This window comes from Pan paniscus, chromosome 1, assembly GCF_029289425.2.
Source record: "Pan paniscus chromosome 1, NHGRI_mPanPan1-v2.0_pri, whole genome shotgun sequence".
NCBI classification, from domain to species: domain Eukaryota; kingdom Metazoa; phylum Chordata; class Mammalia; order Primates; family Hominidae; genus Pan; species Pan paniscus.
The window spans coordinates 194,998,057-195,011,448 of record NC_073249.2 but is presented as its reverse complement, the minus strand read 5'-3'; positions in this window follow the sequence as shown (position 1 = coordinate 195,011,448).

Here is a 13,392-nt window from a genome sequence, read left to right as displayed (position 1 = left end):
TCAATGATGTAATGTGGAATTTTAAAAACAGCATAATATGAATAACAGGGGAAACCGAGTCTGGAGTACACAGGAACTCCCTGTACTAATCTTCAGATTTTTCTGTAGATCTAAAACTATTCTAAAAAACAAGGTTTATTACAAAAAACAAACCAAGCTATTGGGTAATCCATATTGAAAACTGTCATGATCTGGCAGTCAGAGTCATAGATGAGGTAAGAGTAGAGACTGGATGTCACCAATGACCAAAATTACTGCTCTAAGGAAATAGTTTTTGTAAATGAGAAGCCCTCCCTCTAAGGAATGTCTTGGTCATGATGGCAGAAAGTTGACCAGGTTCCCTAAGACCAGTGAACCAAGCCATTCTGGTCCATTTGGATAATGGAAGTCTCCCACATTGGGCAGAGAAAACGGGAGTGGAGATGTTGTCAGTACCACATGGTATAGAGATAAAGAATGGCTAACACTTACGTAGTGCTGTTTTGAGCCAGGGACTGGTCTAAATGCTTTACCTATATTAATCCTGTATTTGCCTGTATTAATTTACCTATATTAATCCTTACATCAAGTCTGTGAGGTAAGAACTGTTATTATCCTTATTTGACAGATGAGGAAACAGGCCAAGACAGATTAAGTAATTTGCTCAAGATTAGCAAGTACTGGTTTTAGAAGCCAGCCAGTCTCTGGCCAGTTTCTCTGTCTCCTGGTATTCTATTTATTTATTTTATTTTTATTTTTTTGTTTTTTTGAGACAGTCTCACTCTATCACCCAGACTGGAGTGCAGTGGCATGATCTCGACTCACTGCAACCTCCACCTCCCGGGTTCAAGCGATTCTTCTACCTCAGCCTCCGGAGTAGCTGGGATTACAGGCGCACGCCACCACACCCAGCTAATTTTTGTGTTTTAAGTAGAGATGAGGTTTCGCTATGTTGGCCAGCCTGGTCTCAAAATCCTGACCTCAAGTGATCTGCCCGTATCGGCCTCTCAAGGTGCTGAGATTACAGGTGTGAGCCACTGGGCCCGGCCTTTCTCCTGGTATTCTAAAATGTCTCTGTCATAAAAAAAATAAAGTAAGGTTTTGCCCAGGTTTTGGCCTAATGCTATTTGCCTCATCATTAGCTGTTTGCTCCATTGACTCATGACAGCACCTCTGCGATATACCTGGTTCCCATTAAAGAATGCAATTTATTTCTTGGCTTTCCTTTTTTTTTTTTTTTTTTGAGATGGAGTTTCTCTCTCGTTGCCCAGGCTGGAGTGCAGTAGCAGGATCTTGGTTCACTGCAACCTTCGCCTCCTGGGTTCAAACGATTCCCCTGCCTCAACCTCCCAAGTAGCTGGGATTACAGGTATCCACCACCATGCCCGGCTGATTTTTTGTATTATTAGTAGAGATTAGTAGAGATTCACCATGTTGGCCAGGCTGGTCTCAAACTCCTGACCTCAGGTGATCCACCTGCCTCGGCCTCCCAAAGTGCGTGAACCACCACACCTGGCCTATTTATTGGCTTTCTTTTCTCTTCCATTGATCGATTTGTCTATTCTTGATCAATATTGTTTTAGTTCTATGGTTTTGTGATAAATATTGCTACCTAGGGAGCAAGCTCCACCCCCTCAACTTGGTTTCTATTTTTTATAATCGTCTTAGCTAACTGTATACCGTAGAATCATTTTGTCAAGATCCTTGAAAAATTGTGTTGGGATTTAAATTAGAATTTCATCGAATTTACAGATTAGGGATAAAATTGAATAATCCTGAGTCTTCTCATCCATAAATATACCTTATTTCCATTCTGCCAGGCCTTCAATTCATTTTTGTGATTTTTCTTCATCAAAATATTGCACATTTTAATTAAATTATTCTATTCTTTAATATTTTTATTGCGTTTTCTTTTTTCTTTCTTTTTTTTCTTTCTTTTTTTTTTTGTTGAGATAAGGTCTCGCTTTGTGTACAGGCCGAAGTGCAGTGATATGATCACCTGGGCTCAGATCATTCTCCCACCTCAGCCTCCTGAGTAGCTGGGACTACAGGTGCCTACCACCATGTCTGACTAAATTTTTGGTTTTTTGTAGAAACGGCATCTTGCTATGTTGCTCAGGCTGGTCTCAAACTCCTGGACTCAAGCAATCCTCCCACCTCGGCTTCCCAAAGTGCTGGGATTGCAGACATGAGCCACCATGCTGGGGGCGGTGACTCACGCCTGTAATCCCAACACTTCGAGAGGCCTGGGCGGCAGATCACCTGAGCCCAGGAATTCGAGCCAGTCTGGGCAACATGGTGAAGCCCTGTCTCTACAAAAAATACAAAATTATCCAGGAGTGGTGGCATGTCCCATACTCCCTGTAGTCCCAGTTATTGGGAGGCTAAGGTGGGAGGATGGTTTGAGCCCAGGAGATGGAGGCTGCAGTGAGCCAAGATTGTGCCACTGCACTCCAGCCTAAGTGACAGAGTGAGACCCTGTTGCAAAGATATTAATAGTATTCTCATGATTCAAAAATCTCTATTGTATTGATTACAGTCCCCTTTTAATTCCTAATACTATTTATTTGTGCTTGCTCTCTCTCAGTCATCCTAGGGTTTTTTGGTAAATCAGATTTTTGCTTTTTTATCTCTGTTTTTTATGATGTTGTTATTATATTTTCTATTTCACCATCTTCTGGTTTTACCTTTCTTATTTACTTTCTTCTATTTCCTTTGGTTTACTCTTGTTCTTTCATTTTTTTTTTAAGAGACAGGGTCTTGCTCTGTTGCCCAGGCCGAAGTGCAGTGGTGTGATCATAGCTCACTGCAGCCTTAAATGCCTACTAATTGGCCTCAAGCTAATTTTTAAAATTAGTTTAAATTATTTTGGAGAGATAGAGTCTCACTATGTTGCCCAGGCTGGTCTCAAATTCGTGGCCTAAAGTGACCCACTCCCAACACTTTGGGAGGCCAAGGTGGGAGGATCACTTGCACCCAGGAGTTTGAGACAAGCCAGACAACATAGTGAGACCTTGTCTCTATAAAAAATACAAAAATTAGCCAGACATGGTGGTGCATGCGTGTATTCCCAGCCTAGAGACAGGGTGTCTAGGGAAACAAAGTATTAGTGCCTAACGTTTCTATTTTTTGTGAAGATGAAGTCTCTCTATGTTGCCCAGGCTGGTCTTGAATTCCAGGGCTCAAGCAATCCTCCTGCCTCAGCCTCCCAAAGCACTGGGATTACAAGCATAAGCCATCACACCCGGTGGCTACCTGTTATTATTAAAAATAAATGTAGTTTCAGGCCAGACATGGTGGCTCGTGCTTGTAATCCCAGCACTTTGGGAAGCCAAGATAGGAGGATCACTTGAGGCCAGGAGTTCAAGACCAGCCTGGTCAACATAGTGAGACCCCCATCTCTAACTGAAAATAAATAAATCATACATAAATAAATGTTTCAGCCAGGCATGATGGTGAACGTGTGTAATCCCAGCTACTCTGGTGGCTGAGGCTGGAGGATCCCTTGAGTTCAGGAGTTTGAGACCAGCCTAGGCAACATAGTGAGACCGTCTCTCTATTGAAAAGAAAATGAAAATATACTTTTACTGCACTGTGATCAGTTAAAATTGTCTACATAATGTTGCTTTTTTTTTAAGTTTTTAAGATTTCCTTTGTGATCTGATATACTGTCATTGTTAATATTCATTGTATGCTTGAAAAATGATTGAAATTCTCAGTTTAATAGTTTAAGCTTTTCCTGTTTTTTCTTTTTCTTTTCTTTTTTTCTTTTTTTTGAGATAGAGTCTTGCTCTGTCACCCAGGCTGGAGTACAGTGCTGCAATCTCGGCTCACTGCAACCTCCACCTCCCGGTTCAAGCAATTCTCCTGCCTCAGCCTCCCGAGTAGCTGGCATTACAGGCACCCGCCACCGCGCCCAGCTACTTTTTGTATTTTTAGTAGAGACGGGGGTTTCACCGTGTTGGCCAGGCTGGTCTCGAACTCCTGACCTCATGATCCACTCGCCTCGGCCTCCCAAAGTGCTAGGATTACAGGCGTGAGCCACGGCACCCGGCCAACAGTTCAAGCTTTTCTTACCTCAAGCTTTTTACTCATGTTTTTCAAATCCATAGTAATCTATAGTAACTTGAATCTACAGAAATCAGTGTTCAATGCAGAAAACAAAAACTACTCTAGATATTTTAAGCACAATGAGGTTTAATACAGGGCACTGGGTGTTTCAAAAGTCACTGGGAGGCCAGGCACAGTGGCTCACGCCTGTAATCCCAGCACTTTGGGAGGCCGAGGCGGGTGGACTGCTTGAGCTTAGAGGAGTTCAAGACCAGCCCAGGCAACATGGCAAAACCCCATCTCTACAAAAAGTACAAAAATTAGCCGGATGTGGTGGTGCATCCCTGTAGTCCCAGCTACTTAGAAGGCTGAGGTAGGAGGATGGCTTGAGCCCAGGAGGCAGAGGTTGTAGAGAGCCGAGATCGCACCACTAAACTCCAGCCTGGGTGACAGAGCCAGACCCTATCTTAAAAAAAAAAAAGTCACTGGCAGGCTATAGGAGTGGACCCGAGGCTGGGCATAGAACACACATTAGAATTGTATTTATAAATACACTGCTAGGGTAACAATACAAAGGTCTAATACAGGCACTGCCACTGCTGCTTCTACTGCCCACATACACAACACTAGGGGCCAGACATTGATGCAGGCAAACTCGATAGCGCCACAGTTGTGCTTGGAAGCAGTAACAGCCCACGGAAAAGGACAATGGTCTTGGCCTCTCATCTGCTTTTCAGATCTTGCACAATAGCAGTAAGTGTTGGAAAATAATTCACATCTGAAACACTCATTGTAAGGGAATCTGCGAAAGAGTTTTGGCTTTCTGTCCTCTACAGGAAGGCATACTAGGATGTGGAGGATTGCTTGAGCCCAGGAGTTCAACGCTTCTGTGAGCTATGATAGCACCACTGCACTCCAACCTGGGTAACAGAGTGAGGCCCTGTCTCTAAAAAAAACTTTTAAATAAAAATTTAAAAAATTGGCTGGGCACAGTGGCTCACGCCTGGAATCCCAGCACTTTGGTAGGCCAAGACAGGCAGATCACTTGAGGTCAGGAGTTCGAGACCATCCTGGCTAACATGGCGAAAACCTGTCTCTACTAAAAATACAAAAATTAGCTGGGCACAGTGGCAGGCACCTGTAATCCCAGCTACTCGGGAGGCTGAGGCAGGAGAATCGCTTAAACCCGGGAGGCAGAGGTTACAGTGAACCAAGGTTGTGCCACTGCACTCCAGCCTGGGCAACTGAGCAAGACTCCATCTCAAAAAAAAAAAAAATGTTTTAAATCTCACACAATTATTACGGACTTGTCAATTTTTCCCCTTTACCTCTGTAAGTTCCTGCTTTATATATATTTAAAAACACTTTTTTAGGAGCATGCAAATTCATAAATTTTTACATCTTTTTTGGAGATTATAACTTTCATCAGTGCCAAATGTGCCTTTTCTTCCTATTAATGTTCTTCTGCTTTAATTCAGTTTTTCTGATATTAATATTGGTAACTGCTTCCTTGTGGTAGTATTTAGCTAATATAGTTTTGTGGGGTTTTTTTGGGTTTTTTTTTGTTTTTCAGAGACAGGGTCATGCTGTGTCACCCAGCTTAAGTGCAGTGGCACGATTACAGCTCACTGCAGCCTCTAACTCTTGGGCTCAAGTGACCTCCTGGGCTCAAGTGATCCTCCTGCCTCAGTCTCCCAAAGTGCTGGGAATTCAGGTATGAGCCACTGCACCCTGCCCATTATTCATTTTTTACAGAGGAGGAAAGGTGGGCTTCAAATCCATGACTTGCTAGGGATTGCTCCGCTGGAGATAAGCGGAACTATGTCCAACCTCAAGTCCAGCTCCATCCAAAGTCCCTCCGCCAGACTGTATTCCCACAAGGGCGGGAACCAGACTGGGTCTGCCTTGTTGGCCAGCTCATTCACAGGGCCTAAGGTGGTGCCTGTCGTTTAATACGAAAACACACCCAGAGGCAGTCAGAGAGGGAGGAAGAACACAATGGCACCACTTCGAGGAAGCCAAGGAAAGACTGTTTGGGGTTTTGTGGATTTTTTTTCCCTGATAAATTATTTATTTTGGAATAATTTTAGACTTACAGAAAAGTTACAAATATATAAGAAGTTCCATCTACCCCTCACCTATTTTCTGTCATTGTTAACATCTTCTATTACTGTGGTCTCTGCGTAAACTAAGAAACCAACATTGGTACATTACTATTAACTAAACTGCAACTTTATGTGGATTCCACCAGTTTTCCCCTTCAGGTCCTCTGTCTGTTCCAGGCTCCCGTGCGGGCTACCACGTTGCATTAGCTACCGTGCCCTTAGTCTCCTCTGATCTGTGACAGTTTCTCAGTCATTCCTTGATTTTCATGACCTTGACAGTTTTGAGGAGTAATCGTTAGGTATTTTGTAGAGTGTTTCTTAATTTGGATTTCCCTGATGCTTTTCTCCAGATTAAACTGGTCTCAGGGGTTTTGGAAAGAATGCCACACAGGGAAAATGCCTTCTCACATCAGAGCAGGGGGCGCATGGTAGCCACAGGTGATATTAACCTCCACCGCTTGGTAGAAAGTGCTTTCCAGACTTCTCCACTGCCAAATTACTACTTTAAGAATTTTAAAGGCTGGAGACAGTGGCTCACGCCTATAATCCCAACACTTTGGGAGGCTGAGGCGGGCAGATCATTTGAAGTCAGGAGTTCGAGACCAGCCTGGCCAACATGGCAAAACCCCGTCTCTACTAAAAATACAAAAATTAGCTGGGCGTGTTGCCGGGCATCTGTAATCCCAGCTTTCGGGAGGCTGAGGCAAGATAATCACTTGAACCCAGGAGGTGGAGGTTGCAGTGAGCTGAGATTGTGCCACTGCACTCCAGCCTGGGCAACAGAACGAGACTCCATCTCAAAAAAAAAAAAAAAAGAATTTTAAGGTAGAGAGAGGTGGTGTTTTCAAAGAATATTGAATGATGTGGAGGAAGTGTCATAATGTGCTGTTAAGCAAAGGAAGAGAATGGAAGGAAATCCACCAGAATGTTGACAGTGGCTCTTTCTCAATTGCTTCTTTTCTCCTCTTGCGTTTTCTTTTTTTTTTTTTCTTTTCTTTTCTTTTCTTTTTGAGACGGAGTCTTGCTCTGTCGCCCAGGCTGGAGTGCAGTGGCGTGATCTCGGCTCACTGCAAGTCCCGCCTCCCGGGTTCACGCCATTCTCCTGCTTCAGCCTCCCAAGTATCTGGGACTACAGGCATCCGCCACCACGCCTGGCTAATTTTTTTGTATTTTTAGTAGAGACAGGGTTTCACCATGTTGGCCAGGATGGTCTCAATCTCCTGACCTCATGATCTGCCCACCTCGGCCTCCCAAAGTGCCGGGATTACAGGCGTGAGCCACCATACCCGGCATCTTGTGTTTTTTCATTACTCTACAATAAATATATAGGACTTGAAATTTCTGTAACGTTTTCAAAAAATTGTATATAGTATCACCTCCATTATACAGATAACTCATACAGACATATTTATTCACAGGAACAATGTATAAAATATCCATTAAATGTTGATAGCTAGGGATTATCTCTGGATGGTAACTTTTATTTCTTCATTGTGATTTTATGTATTTTTCCGTTTTTAAATAATAATCTCATTTTACTTTTTTAAGAGACAGGGTCTTGCTCTGTCACTCAGACTGGAGTACAGTAGTGCAATCATAGCTCACTGCAGCCTCCAATTCCTGGGCTCAAGTGATCCTCCCATCTCAGCCTCCTGAATAGTTAAGACTACAGGCATACCACTGCACCCAGCCCTGTTTATTATACTTTTTAATTGGACTTCAATTGCATAGAATGAGGTTTGTCATACTAATTGGGTATATAGTACACATTCTCATCATCAGTCCATAAAAGGCCTTCCTTGAATCATTTATGAATTTATCTATTAGGGTGCCTATTTTAATAATATAAAAATATCCATGGAACTACTGCCCAAGACGAAAACTAAAATACTGATAAGAACTTACACAGACTGATATGATTCTCCTCACTTTTATCTACCCACCGCAACCCCTAATATGAATCCTGTGTTGTGTTCTTTTGCTTTCTCTTTTATGTAGTTTTATCACACCCACATCTGTTTCCCCAAATTATATGTATTTTTTAATGTGATATGTTGGGATTTACTTTTTTTTCTTTTCTTTTCTTTTTTTTTTTTTTTTTTGAGACGGAGTCTCACTCTGTCGCCCAGGCTGGAGTGCAGAGGCGTGATCTCGGCTCACTGCAGCCTCTGCCTCCCAGGTTCAAGCGATTCTCCTGCCTCAGCCTCCTGAGTAGCTGGGATTATAGGCATGTGCCACCATACCAGGCTAATTTTTTTTTTTTTTTTGTATTTTTAATAGAGACAGGGTTTCACCATGTTAGCCAGGCTGGTCTCCAACTCCTGACCTCAGGTGATCGGCCCGCCTTGGCCTCCCAAAGTACTGGGATTACAGGCATCAGCCACCACCCGGCCAGGATTTCCTTTTACCACTCAAAATTATATCGCTAAGTTTCATCTATATTGTTGCATTTGCCCAGCTCTTGTGTAATATTTCATTGTATGTTATTCCAAAATGTATGTGTCTCTTCTCCTCTCAGTGGTTCTCTGGATTATTTCTAGGTTTTGTGCTGACAGGAACATTCTAGCATGTGTCTCCTAGTGTATGTGGTAAGAGTTTCTCTTGCATATGAAGTAAGGAGGGAAATTGCTAGGTCATAGTTGTCTTAGTTTGGGTCTCCCTAGAGCAGAGCGTGAGACAGAGACTAAGCTGCTACCTGCATCTGTTGTTGGTTGTTTATTTGAGGGGTAAGCCCAGGAAGCAGGAGTAAGGTGGCAGAGTGAGATGGGGAAGAGATCGAGGTCACTGCTGGAGAACTTGATTTTTGGAACTGTGGGCCCAGAGAATGGATGACAGGGACATTTTTATCTGCAAGCTCCTGAGCCCCATCTGTCAAGGGCTGCTCCTGGCATGTTATCTTCCCTGCACCTCTAGGCTGTGCTTGGGCTTGGGCTGGAAACAAAAAGATGTATAACTTGTGCTGAGGTGGGACTTGTTAGCGTGGGGTGAGTCATGAGGTCAAGGGAACTGCAGTTGGGGCGCAAATTAGAGGTGAGTGGAGGAGAGGCGATGCTGGCACCAGAGGCAGCTGCCAGAGAGGATAAGTGAATGTCCCACTTTACAGACTCATGCCAAACTGTCTTCCTGAGCGCTTGTGCCAATTTACACTCCCATCTGCAGCCTTTGAGAAACCCAGTGAACCCACATCCTCTCTGACACCTGGTACTGTCAGGCTTCTTCTTTTTTTTTTTTTTTTTTTTGTAGATGTAGTCTTGCTCTGTCGCCCAGGCTGGAGTGCAGTGGTGCGATCTCGGCTCACTGCAACCTCCGCCTTCTGGGTTCAAGTGATTCTCCTGCCTCAGCCTCCTGAGTAGCTGGGATTACAGGTGCCCACGACCACATGAGGGCTAATTTTTGTATTTTTAGTAGAGGCAGGGTTTCACCATGTTGGCCAGGCTGGTCTCAAACTCCTGACCTCGTGATCCACTAGCCTCAGCCTCCCAAAGTGCTGGGATTAGAGGTGTGAGCCACCATGCAGGCCTTTTTTTTTTTTTTTTTTTTTTTTTATATGGGGTCTTCTTGCTCTGTTGCCCAGGCTGGAGTGCAGTGGCACGATCACAGCTCACTGTAGCCTCGACCTTCTGGGCTCAAGCAATTCTCCCACCTCAGCCTCCCAAGTATCTGGGACTACAGGTTTACTACTGGTGGCATGCACCACCAGGCCCGGCTAATCTTTAAAAATTATTTGTAGAGATGAGGTCTCACCATGTTGCCTAGCCTGGTCCCGAACTTCTGGGCTCAAGTGATCCTCCTGCCTCAGCCTCCCAAAGTGCTGGGATTACAGGCATGAGCCACCATGCCCAGCCATCAGGCTTCTTAATGACCAGTTTCTGGCTCTTGGTAGTTTTCTCTCTCTTTCATTCTCTATCTTTCATAAATATGCATTTGTGTGTATGTGTGTGTTTCTTTTAAATTCAGAAGTAGAAAGAAATCTTATTTTTTTCAAGAGCTAGTTCACCTGTTGAGAGTGTCAGTTGTTGTAGAGGGGCCTGGAAATATAAAGACTAAGAAAGGACCTAATCATGAGGCCCCGGGTTACTGGTGACTCTGGGGGAGTGGTTGGCAGGGGAGGGAGGTTGATGAAACCTCAGGGGGATAAGGGGCGGGACACCAGGGATGCAACAGAAGAGAGCCAAGTAAGAAGTCTGGTAGCCAAAGGAAGGAGAAGATTGCAAGGTCAGGTGGAGGGCATGTCTAGAAACGGAAGAACTGAGTTTATAGTGAAATAAGGAGGAGCCAGGGAGGAGGGGGTGATGGAGAGGCAGAAGCAAGGGGCAGACTCCGTGTTAAGAGCAATGGGGACCAGGTGAGGTGGCTCATGCCTGTAATCCCAGCACTTTGGGAGGTCGAGGTGGGTGGATCATGAGGTCAGGAGTTCGAGACCAGCCTGGCCAAAATGGTGAAACCCTGTCTCTACTAAAAATACAAAAATTAGCCGAGCATAGTGGCGCACACCTGTAATGCCAGCTACTCAGCAGGCTGCGGCAGAAGAATTGCTTGAACCCGGGAGGCAGAGGTTGCAGTGAGCTAAGATCGCACCATTGCACGCCAGCCTGGGTGACGTAGCAAAACCGTGTCCCCCCACTCCCCCAAAAAAGAGTAATGGGGGCATCACAGTCCTCTCGAGGAAAGAGCATTGACTTTGCAGCCAGACATATGCAGATTCAAATCCCAGGGCTGCCAGTTATGAGGTGTCAGAGAGGCTGAGGATGGAGGAGCACCTAGACCGGAAGGCACTTAACACTTGGTAGTTAGTTCTCTCTCCCTTCTTCCAAGAGTCTGTGGCTGAAGCGAGTCCAGATCTGGAAGCTGGGAGGTTCTGCAGGACTGGCCCTTGGCTGAGTGGGCTGCAGGCTTCAGAATCCCGTGAGTCTCAGGGAGGCCAGGTGACAGCAGGTTTCTAGAGAGGGAGAAGAAAGGGGATCCTATAAGTTGGGGAGAGATGAGGGTGATGACGGATGAGGCCAAGGTGCTGCTGCCGAAGCAGGGAAATTGCCATTGATGAGGGTAGGGGCTGGGCCTCCCTGGCTGAGGTCCAGCAGGACAGAAGTGAAGTCAGGGCAGAAATGCGTTGTGTCCTGTCCTGCCCAAGAGGAGCCACCTCCACTTCCAGCCATGCCTGCTTATGTCGTGTGGCCAGTGCCCAGTTCCTACCCCAGCTGCTCCTCCTCCTTCGTCCCCATCTCAGGTCCTGGGATCCTTCCACTGTGTTCTCCCAGCCAGAAATCTGGGTGTCAGCCTTGCCTCCCCAACTCAGCAGCCATCTAGGGTATGGACTCAGCCTCACTCTGCTTTTCCCAGGAGGTTCCCAGGGTTAGGGCACCTTCCTGCAGCCCCAGGCAGCTGTCGTCTGGCAGGACTCTCTTCCGTCGTTACGCAGGAGGCTGGGGGCTTCACTGGCTCCCTCTGGCTCCCAAAAGGATCCATCATGGATTCAGCTGAGGGGAGCTCTCAGTCTCGCCTTCCTGAGATGCACTGATTTTTGGGAACTGGCTTCTCAAGCTGCTGGGGAAGGGTGGGGAGGGCAAAATTTCATTTTCCATGGATGCCTTTGTGCACATCCCTCAACCTGGCTTTATGAGCTGTGGGAAGGAGGGAAGCAGGGGCGGATCTGGACCACACTGAGCAGCTAGGAGGTGAATTCTGGAGGCAGAGCAGTTTCTGCAAATCACGCTAGCCCGGGGCACTCCCTAATCTGCCCATCCTGTGCCCGCCTAGTCTCGGCCAGCAGGCAGCAGGCACCATTGCTTTGCACTGTGCACGTCAGGCCCTTCCAGGCCCTTCAGCAGAAGGCAGTGGGGCCGCTCAGCCAGCAGTCACCACTGCTGTCCACAGCTCCACTGACCCAGCCCAACATGCCGCAGCTCACTTTGTCACCCCGCCTCCCAGGTTCTCTGATTTGCTAAAGGACGTGTTCATGGTTGTCTATCTTATGAACTGGAAAACCAGAGCAGATCCTCAGGGCCTCAAGCAAGAGGCTCAGTGTTACAGGGCCTGCAGCTCCATGTCCTGAGGCTCAGTTCCTGCCTAGAGATGGACACCGCTGTCCCCCCAGGGCCACCAGCACCAGGACCCTCTGAAGCTGCCAGGTGCCCCTGCCCCTTGGGGCCTCCTCCCAAGGCCCTTGCTCTTCTGCACCGAAGGTCATGCCTACTGCCCCGGGACACTGCTAACTGTAGCTGTGGGTCACTGGCAAGTGTGTTGGGCATTGTTTGTGCCTCCGACAGTGCTCTATGCAGTCACCACTCAACCTGGTTGCACCTCTAAGTCCTGGGCTGCAGCCAAGGTGGCTGGATTTCCTGTGCCTCTGAGCTGCTAGCTGCTATGGACACAGCCAGATGCTCCAAGGCTCCTGATCCTTGTCCCGAGGGCACGTGAACCGACACAGCCAGGAGGAAACCGGAGCGCTGACTGCTGCAGGTGCATGTGCTTGTGCTTATGAAAAGTGGCCCTTTTCTGAGGCCGCCAGGTGCTGCTGGCAGCCTGACCCAGGCTGCTGAGGGACACACTTGGATCAACATGCCTTATACTGCCAATGGCGACCTGGGTCACCTGGCCCGGCTAGGGTTTGTCAGGTTTCTTCACTGAGAAGATGACTCTTCTCCCGTCCATGCTCCCTTCCATACTTACCCTTAGGAAGGAAGTCATTATGCACAGATGCACAGCCCACGTTTAAGCAGTGGGGCTCATGTGCCACCTCCTTGAGGGTGGACTATCTACATAAATTATTTGGAATCTGTATGGGAGATTTGTCTCTTCTCATTCATTTATTTATATCATTTGTTCAGTCATTTATATCGCTCTGGACTCACGGGTATTGATTTTATACTTTGGGTTGTAATCCATTGCTACTTTATTTGGTTTGTTGCTCGAACTATTCCAGTTTTGGCTGTTGGGGGCTCTTTTAGCCCCCAAAAGTTTTGGCTGTTGGGGGGCTCTGTGTCTCTTTAACATTTTGTTGTACCCCCATTATTGTGGGGTGGGATATATCTCCTACCTCCTTGAAGACTTTCCACTCCCCTGATGACAAACATCGAATGCCGTTGAGACTCCAATTCACCCCTCCCTCACTCACCCCTGCCACTTGCTACTCCGGACCCTGAGCCCTGGCTGGGCCTCTGGTCCTGGGGATCTCAGAGCTGCTGGACACATTGAACTTTGAACCTTGCCCTTCCCTTCCCTCTGCCCAGCCACTATCACGTACAAACAATGCCCTTTC